A 9,860-nucleotide genomic window follows, 5' to 3' on the forward strand; every position below is an offset into this window, starting at 1 on the left:
GTTAGGAGTGATTTTAGTCTTCAAGAACCCCAACGGTCCTTCTTAGGGCCACATCTGACCATGTGCAGTACTGTTGAGGCTGCTTTTAGCAGTGTTGCACAATTTTTTTTTTTTGTATATCGGCATGCAGAGCATTGCGTCTGCAGTCATTGTACAGAGTATAGGGCCAGTACTGGTGTGGCAGGGAAAGAGATATTCAGGCTATATAGGCAGTGGGCTTTTTCCAAAAAATTGGGGAAAAATACTATATTTGGGCTGCCTGTGACCGTCTTCAGTTTACTGCGTGTCTGCTGGGGGTAGTAGTCCTATTTAATACGCAGCTAAGCGTTACAGCAGGCTTGCGCAAAATTGTTTCCTGGATCTGCTGTCTCTGTTACATCAGCGCCGTCATCCCGCCACAGGGAAACAGTATACATAATATTATACGCTGCCTACAGTATCTATCTGCTGGGGGTAGTAGTCCTAATTAATACGCAGCTAAGTGTTACAGCAGGCTTGCGCAAAATTGTTTCCTGGATCTGCTGTCTCTGTTACATCAGCGCTGTCATCCCGCCAGAGGGAAACAGTATACATAATATTATACGCTGCCTACAGTATCTATCTGCTGGGGGTAGTAATCCTAATTAATACGCAGCTAAGCGTTACAGCAGGATTGCGCAAAATTGTTTCCTGGACCGGCTGTCTCTGTTACATTAGCACCGTCATCCCGCCAGAGGGAAACAGTATACATAATATTATACGCTGCCTACAGTATCTATCTGCTGGGGGTAGTAGTCCTAATTAATACGCAGCTAAGCGTTACAGCAGGCTTGCGCAAAATTGTTTCCTGGATCTGCTGTCTCTGTTACATCAGCGCTGTCATCCCGCCAGAGGGAAACAGTATACATAATATTATACGCTGCCTACAGTATCTATCTGCTGGGGGTAGTAGTCCTAATTAATACGCAGCTAAGCGTTACAGCAGGATTGCGCAAAATTGTTTCCTGGACCGGCTGTCTCTGTTACATTAGCACCGTCATCCCGCCAGAGGGAAACAGTATACATAATATTATACGCTGCCTACAGTATCTATCTGCTGGGGGTAGTAGTCCTAATTAATACGCAGCTAAGCGTTACAGCAGGCTTGCGCAAAATTGTTTCCTGGATCTGCTGTCTCTGTTACATCAGCGCTGTCATCCCGCCAGAGGGAAACAGTATACATAATATTATACGCTGCCTACAGTATCTATCTGCTGGGGGTAGTAGTCCTAATTAATACGCAGCTAAGCGTTACAGCAGGCTTGCGCAAAATTGTTTCCTGGATCTGCTGTGTCTGTTACATCAGCGCCGTCATCCCGCCAGAGGGAAACAGTATACATAATATTATACGATGCCTACATTATCTCATTATCTATCTGCTGGGGGTAGTAGTCCTAATTAATACGCAGCTAAGCGTTACAGCAGGCTTGCGCAAAATTGTTTCCTGGATCTGCTGTCTCTGTTACATCAGCGCCGTCATCCCGCCAGAGGGAAACAATATACATAATATTGTACGCTGCCTACAGTATCAATCTGCTGGGGGTAGTAGTCCTAATTAATACGCAGCTAAGCGTTACAGCAGGCTTGCGCAAAATTGTTTCCTGGATCTGCTGTCTCTGTTACATCAGCGCCGTCATCCCGCCAGAGGGAAACAATATACATAATATTGTACGCTGCCTACAGTATCAATCTGCTGGGTGAAGTAGTCCTAATTAATACGCAGCTAGGCGTTACAGCAGGCTTGCGCAAAATTGTTTCCTGGATCTGCTGTCTCTGTTACATCAGCGCCGTCATCCCGCCAGAGGGAAACAATATACATAATATTGTACGCTGCCTACAGTATCAATCTGCTGGGGGTAGTAGTCCTAATTAATACGCAGCTAAGCGTTACAGCAGGCTTGCGCAAAATTCTTTCCTGGATCTGCTGTGTGTTCCGTAAGGGAAGTCAGCCTCCAACCACAGGCCAATAAGCGGCACATTTAATTACAGCGTTCTGTTTCTGCACTACTGGTAATACAGCATGCTGAGGGGTAGGGGTAGGCCTAGAGGACGTGGACGCGGGCGAGGACGCGGAGGCCCAAGTCAGGGTGTGGGCACAGGTCGAGCTCCTGATCCAGGTGTATCGCAGCCGACTGCTGCGGGATTAGGAGAGAGGCACGTTTCTGGCGTCCCCACATTCATCTCACAATTAATGGGTCCACGCGGTAGACCTTTATTAGAAAATGAGCAGTGTGAGCAGATCCTGTCGTGGATGGCAGAAAGTGCATCCAGCAATCTATCGACCACCCAGAATTCTGCGCCGTCCACTGCTGCAACTCTGAATCCTCTGGCTGCTGCTCCTCCTTCCTCCCAGCCTCCTCACTCCATTACAATGACACATTCTGAGGAGCAGGCAGTCTCCCAGGAACTGTTCTCAGGCCCCTGCCCAGAATGGGCAGCAATGGTTCCGAATCCTCTCCCACTGGAGGAGTTTGTCGTGACCGATGCCCAACCTTTGGAAAGTTCCCGGGGTCCGGGGGATGAGGCTGGGGACTTCCGGCAACTGTCTCAAGAGCTTTCAGTGGGTGAGGAGGACGATGACAATAAGACACAGTTGTCTATCACTCAGGTAGTAGTAATTGGAGTAAGTCCGAGGGAGGAGCGCACAGAGGATTCGGAGGAAGAGCAGCAGGACGATGAGGTGACTGACCCCACCTGGTTTGCTACGCCTACTGAGGACAGGTCTTCAGAGGGGGAGGCAAGTGCAGCAGCAGGGCAGGTTGGAAGAGGCAGTGCGGTGGCCAGGGGTAGAGGCAGGGCCAGACCGAATAATCCACCAACTGTTTCCCAAAGCGCCCCCTCGCGCCATGCCACCCTGCAGAGGCCGAGGTGCTCAAAGGTCTGTCAGTTTTTCACTGAGACTGCAGGCGACCGACGAACAGTGGTGTGCAACCTTTGTCGCGCCAAGATCAGCCGGGGAGCCACCACCACCAGCCTCACCACCACCAGCATGCGCAGACATATGATGGCCAAGCACCCTACAAGGTGGGACGAAGGCCGTTCACCGCCTCCGGTTTGCACCGCTGCCTCTCCCCCTGTGCCCCAACCTGCCACTGAGATCCAACCCCCCTCTCAGGACACAGCCACTACCGTTTCCTGGCCTGCACCCACACCCTCACCTCCGCTGTCCTCGGCCCCATCCACCAATGTCTCTCAGCGCACCGTCCAGCCGTCGCAAGCGCAAGTACGCCGCCACGCACCCGCACGCTCAAGCGTTAAACGTGCACATAGCCAAATTTATCAGCCTGGAGATGCTGCCGTATAGGGTTGTGGAAATGGAAGCTTTCAAAAGCATGATGGCGGCAGCGGCCCCGCGCTACTCGGTTCCCAGTCGCCACTACTTTTCCCGATGTGCCGTCCCAGCCCTGCACGACCACGTCTCCCGCAACATTGTACGCGCCCTCACCAATGCGGTTACTGCCAAGGTCCACTTAACAACGGACACGTGGACAAGCACAGGCGGGCAGGGCCACTATATCTCCCTGACGGCACATTGGGTGAATTTAGTGGAGGCTGGGACAGAGTCAGAGCCTGGGACCGCTCATGTCCTACCCACCCCCAGAATTGCGGGCCCCAGCTCGGTGGTGGTATCTGCGGCGGTGTATGCTTCCTCCACTAAATCACCCTCCTCCTCCTACGCAACCTCTGTCTCGCAAACAAGATGTGTCAGCAGCAGCACGTCGCCAGCAGTCGGTGTCGCGCGGCACGGCAGCACAGCGGTGGGCAATCGTCAGCAGGCCGTGCTGAAACTACTCAGCTTAGGAGAGAAGAGGCACACGGCCCACGAACTGCTGCAGGGTCTGACAGAGCAGACCGACCGCTGGCTTGCGCGGCTGAGCCTCCAACCGAGCATCGTAGTATGTGACAACGGCCGTAACCTGGTGGCGGCTCTGCAGCTCGGCAGCCTCACGCACGTGCCATGCCTGGCCCACGTCTTTAATTTGGTGGTTCAGCGCTTTCTGAAAAGCTACCCACGCTTGTCAGACCTGCTCCGAACGGTGCGCCAGCTCTGCGCACATTTCCGCAAGACAGTATGTCGCTGGATAGTCAGAGCACCCTCCTGTCTATATCTCAGCGCGTTGAGGAGGAGGAGCATGAGGAGGATGAGGAGGAGGGGGAAGAGACAGCTTGGCCAACTGCTGAGGGTACCCATGCTGCTTGCTTGTCATCCTTTCAGCGTGTATGGCCTGAAGAGGAGGATCCTGAAAGTGATCTTCCTAGTGAGGACAGCCATGTGTTGCGTACAGGTACCCTGGCACACATGGCTGACTTCATATTAGGATGCCTTTCTCGTGACCCTCGCGTTACATGCATTCTGGCCACTACGGATTACTGGGTGTACACACTGCTCGACCCACGGTATAAGGAGAACCTTTCCACTCTCATACCCGAAGAGGAAAGGGGTTCGAGAGTGATGCTATACCACAGGACCCAGGCGGACAAACTGATGGTAAAATTCCCATCCGACATCGCTAGTGGCCGAAGGCGCAGTTCCGAGGGCCAGGTAGCAGGGGAGGCGCGGAGATCAGGCAGCATGTACAGCACAGGCAGGGGAACACTCTCTAAGGCCTTTGACAGCTTTCTGGCTCCCCAGCAAGACTGTGTCACCACTCCCCAGTCAAGGCTGAGTCGGCGGGAGCACTGTAAAAGGATGGTGAGGGAGTACGTAGCCGATCGCACGACCGTCCTCCGTGACGCCTCTGCCCCCTACAACTACTGGGTGTCGAAGCTGGACACGTGGCCTGAACTCGCACTGTATGCCCTGGAGGTGCTTGCTTGTCCTGCGGCTAGCGTCTTGTCAGAGAGGGTGTTTAGTGCGGCTGGGGGAATCATCACAGATAAGCGTACCCGCCTGTCAACCGACAGTGCCAACATGCTTACACTCATCAAGAGGAACAAAGCCTGGATTTCCCCAGACTTCTCTTCTCCACCAGCGGACAGCAGCGATACCTAAACAATACGTGGGCTGCACCCGCGGATGGAAGCATTGTTCTCTATCACCATCAAAAACGGGGACCTTTTAGCTTCATCAATCTGTGTATAATATTCATCCTCCTCCTCCTGCTCCTCCTCCTGAAACCTGACGTAATCACGCCGAACGGGCAATTTTTCTTAGGCCCACAAGGCTCAGTCATATAATTTTTGTAAACAATTGTTATATGTTTCAATGCACATTAAAGCGTTGAAACTTGCACCTGAACCAATTTTTATTTTAACTGGGCTGCCTCCAGGCCTACTTACAAATTAAGCCACATTAACCAAAGCGATTAATGGGTTTCACCTGCCCTCTTGGTTGGGCATGGGCAATTTTTCTGAGGTACATTAGTACTGTTGGTACACCAATTTTTTTGGGCCCTCGCCTACAGTGTATTCCAATTAATTTTTTGCCCACCTACATTAAAGCTGACGTTACATCAGCTGTGCTGGGCACTGCAATGGGATATATTAATGTACCGACGGTGGCTTCCTTGCACCCACCCATGCTGTCGGTCCACACGGAGTTGTAACTGCATGTGTCCACTTCTAAAGAACCCCAGTCTGACTGGGGCATGCAGTGTGGGCCGACGCCCACCTGCATTAAACATGACATTACCTCAGCTGTGCTGGGCACTGCAATGGGATATATTTATGTACCGTCAGTGGGTTCCAGGGAGCCACCCATGCTGTGGGTCCACACGGAGTTGTAACTGCATGTGTCCACTTCTAAAGAACCCCAGTCTGACTGGGGCATGCAGTGTGGGCCGAAGCCCACCTGCATTAAACATGACATCACCTCAGCTGTGATGGGCAATGCAATGGGATATATTTATGTACCGCCGGTGGCTTCCTGGCACCCACCCATGCTGTGGGTCCACAGGGACTTCACAAAAGGGATTTGTGCCTGCCTGTGTCTTTAAATTAAAAACCCCGGTCAGGTTGGGGCATGCAGTGTGGGCCGAAGCCCACCTGCATTTAATCTGACGTTAGCTCTGCTGTCCAGGGCACTGCAATGGGATACATTTATGTACAGCCGGTGGGTTCCAGGGAGCCACCCATGCTGTGGGTGCACACGGAATTCCCATTGCGGAGTTGTACCTGCCTGTGACTATTTATAAAAAACCGCGGTCTGACTGGGGCATGCAGACACCTTGACAGAATGAATAGTGTGTGGCACATAGGTTCCCCATTGCTATGCCCACGTGTGCAGCTCCTGATGGCGGTGGCACAGGATTCTATTTCTCATTGCTTCTGTACAGCATTGTGGGCTATCGCCCCGCCCCTTTTAAAGAGGGTCGCTGCCTAGCCGTGCCAACCCTCTGCAGTGTGTGCCTGCGGTTCCTCCTCATGTCAGACGCACTTATAAATAGACATGAGGGTGGTGTGGCTATGAGGCCAGCGTGTGGCATGAGTGCAGCTGAAGGCTGCGCAGGGACACTTTGGTGTGCGCTGTGGACACTGCGTCGTGCGGGGGGGGGGGGGGGTGGGGGGGGTTGGGCAGCATGTAACCCAGGAGAAGTGGCAGCGGAGTGTCATGCAGGCAGTGATTGTGCTTTGTTGGAGGTAGTGTGGTGCTTAGCTAAGGTATGCATTGCCAATGAGGGCTTTTCAGAAGTAAAGGTTGTTGGGGGGGGGCCCGCTCTTGCCGCTATTGTGGCTTAATAGTGGGACCTGGGAACTTGAGATACAGCCCAACATGTAGCCCCTCGCCTGCCCTATCCGTTGCTGTGTCGTTCCCATCACTTTCTTGAATTGCCTAGATTTTCACAAATGGAAACCTTAGCGAGCATCGGCGATATACAAAAATGCTCGGGTCGCCCATTGACTTCAATGGGGTTCGTTACTCGAAACGAACCCTCGAGCATCGCAAAAATTTCGTCCCGAGTAACGAGCACCTGAGGATTTTGGTGCTCGCTCATCTCTAATAACAACCAATCACAGCGCAGCTTTCATGTTACCTCAGCAGTAAGAGAAATAACCAATCACAGCGCAACTTTTATTCTGCCTCAGCAATATAAAAAATAGCTACCAATCACAGTGCAGCATTCATTTTGCTTCAGCGGTATAATATATAGCAACTAGAGATGAGCGAGCACCAAAATGCTCGGGTGCTCGTTACTCGAGACAAACTTTTCGCGATGCTCGAGGGTTCGTTTCGAGTAACGAACCCCATTGAAGTCAATGGGCGACCCGAGCATTTTTGTATATCGCCGATGCTCGCTAAGGGTTTCATTTGTGAAAATCTGGGCAATTCAAGAAAGTGATGGGAATGACACAGAAACGGACAGGGCAGGCGAGGGGCTACATGTTGGGCTGCATCCCAAGTTCCCAGGTCCCACTATTAAAGGGGTTGTCTCGCGAAAGCAAGTGAGGTTATACACTTCTGTATGGCCATATTAATGCACTTTGTAATGTACATCGTGCATTAAATATGAGCCATACAGAAGTTATTCACTTACCTCCTCCGTTGCTAGCGTCCACGTCTCCATGGCTCCGTCTAATTTCGCTGGCTTCTTGCTTTTTTAGACACGCTTGCGCTGTGTGGTCTTCTGCCTGGAGAATGGGGCCGCTCATTCCGGAGAGCTGGTCACCGCGTCGTCATCGTAGCTCCGCCCCATCACGTGTGCCGATTCCAGCCAATCAGGAGGCTGGAATCGGCAATGGAACGCACAGAGCCCATGGTGCACCATGGGAGAAAACCGCAGTGCATCCCTGGGAAAGTACCGGCGGCCATCTTTGGGAGATTTTTTAAACTCCTTATTTCGTCGGATTGGTGAGTAGCAAGCGGTTTAAAAACCACTTTAATTTGCTTGTTTATGCCAGGGGGGTGACAGGGGGAATGGAGTAATGTAAAATTTTGATGCTTGCCGCGAGACAACCCCTTTAAGCCACAATAGCGGCAATTATATAAAATAAAAATTGGTTCAGGTGCAAGTTTCAACGCTTTAATGAGAATTAAAACGTATAAACATTGTTTACTAAAGTAATATGACTGAGCCTTGTGGGCCTAAGAAAAATTGCCCGTTTGGCGTGATTACGTGAGGTTTCAGGAGGAGGAGCAGGAGGAGGAGGATGAATATAATACACAGATTGATGAAGCTAAAAGGTCCCCGTTTTTGATGGTGATAGAGAACGATGCTTCCATCCGCGGGTGCAGCCTACGTATTGTTTAGGTACCGCTGCTGTCCGCTGGTGGAGAAGAGAAGTCTGGGGAAATCCAGGCTATGTTCATCTTGATGAGTGTAAGCCTGTCGGCACGGTCGGTTGACAGGCGGGTACGCTTATCTGTGATGATTCCCCCAGCCGCACTAAACACCCTCTCTGACAAGACGCTAGCCGCAGGACAAGCAAGCACCTCCAGGGCATACAGCGCGAGTTCAGGCCACGTGTCCAGCTTCGACACCCAGTAGTTGTAGAGGGCAGAGGCGTCACGGAGGACGGTCGTGCGATCGGCTACGTACTCCCTCACCATCCTTTTACAGTGCTCCCGCCGACTCAGCCTTGACTGGGGAACGGTGACACAGTCTTGCTGGGGAGCCAGAAAGCTGTCAAAGGCCTTAGAGAGTGTTCCCCTGCCTGTGCTGTACATGCTGCCTGATCTCCGCGCCTCCCCTGCTACCTGGCCCTCGGAACTGCGCCTTCGGCCACTAGCGCTGTCGGATTGGAATTTTACCATCAGATTGTCCGCCTGGGTCCTGTGGTATAGCATCACTCTCGAACCCCTTTCCTCTTCGGGTATGAGAGCGGAAAGGTTTTCCTTATACCGTGGGTCGAGCAGTGTGTACACCCAGTAATCCGTAGTGGCCAGAATGCGTGTAACGTGAGGGTCACGAGAAAGGCATCCTAACATGAAGTCAGCCATGTGTGCCAGGGTACCTGTACGCAACACATGGCTGTCCTCACTAGGAAGATCACTTTCAGGCTCCTCCTCCTCCTCCTCCTCAGGCCATACACGCTGAAAGGATGACAGGCAAGCAGCATGGGTACCCTCAGCAGTGGGTCAAGCTGTCTCTTCCCCCTCCTCCTCATCCTCCTCATGCTCCTCCTCCTCCTCCTAAATGCGCTGAGATATAGACAGGAGGGTGCTCTGACTATCCAGCGACATACTGTCTTTCCCAGCCTCTATTTCCGAGCGCAAAATGTCTGCCTTTATGCTTTGCAAGGAACTTCTCAAGAGGCATAGCAGAGGAATGGTGACGCTAATGATTGCAGCATCGCCGCTCACCATCTGGGTAGACTCCTCAAAGTTTCCAAGGACCTGGCAGACATGTCTGCCAGCCAGGCCCACTCTTCTGTAAAGAATTGAGGAGGCTGACTCCCACTGCGCCGCCCATGTTGGAGTTGGTATTCCACTATAGCTCTACGCTGCTCATAGAGCCTGGCCAACATGTGGAGCGTAGAGTTCCACCGTGTGGGCACGTCGCACAGCAGTCGGTGCACTGGCAGATGAAACCGATGTTGCAGGGTGTGCAGGCTGGCAGCGTCCGTGTGGGACTTGCGGAAATGTGCGCAGAGCCGGCGCACCTTTCCGAGCAGGTCTGACAAGCGTGGGTAGCTTTTCAGAAAGCTCTGAACCACCAAATTAAAGACGTGGGCCAGGCATGGCACGTGCGTGAGGCTGCCGAGCTGCAGAGCCACCACCAGGTTACGGCCGTTGTCACATACGACCATGCCCGGTTGGAGGCTCAGCGGCGCAAGCCAGTGGTCGGTCTGCTCTGTCAGACCCTGCAGCAGTTCGTGGGCCATGTGCCTCTTCTCTCCTAAGCTGAGTAGTTTCAGCACGGCCTGCTGACTCTTGCCCACCGCTGTGTTGCCATGCCGCGCGA

Source organism: Eleutherodactylus coqui, unplaced genomic scaffold (genome assembly GCF_035609145.1).
Source record: "Eleutherodactylus coqui strain aEleCoq1 unplaced genomic scaffold, aEleCoq1.hap1 HAP1_SCAFFOLD_33, whole genome shotgun sequence".
NCBI classification, from domain to species: domain Eukaryota; kingdom Metazoa; phylum Chordata; class Amphibia; order Anura; family Eleutherodactylidae; genus Eleutherodactylus; species Eleutherodactylus coqui.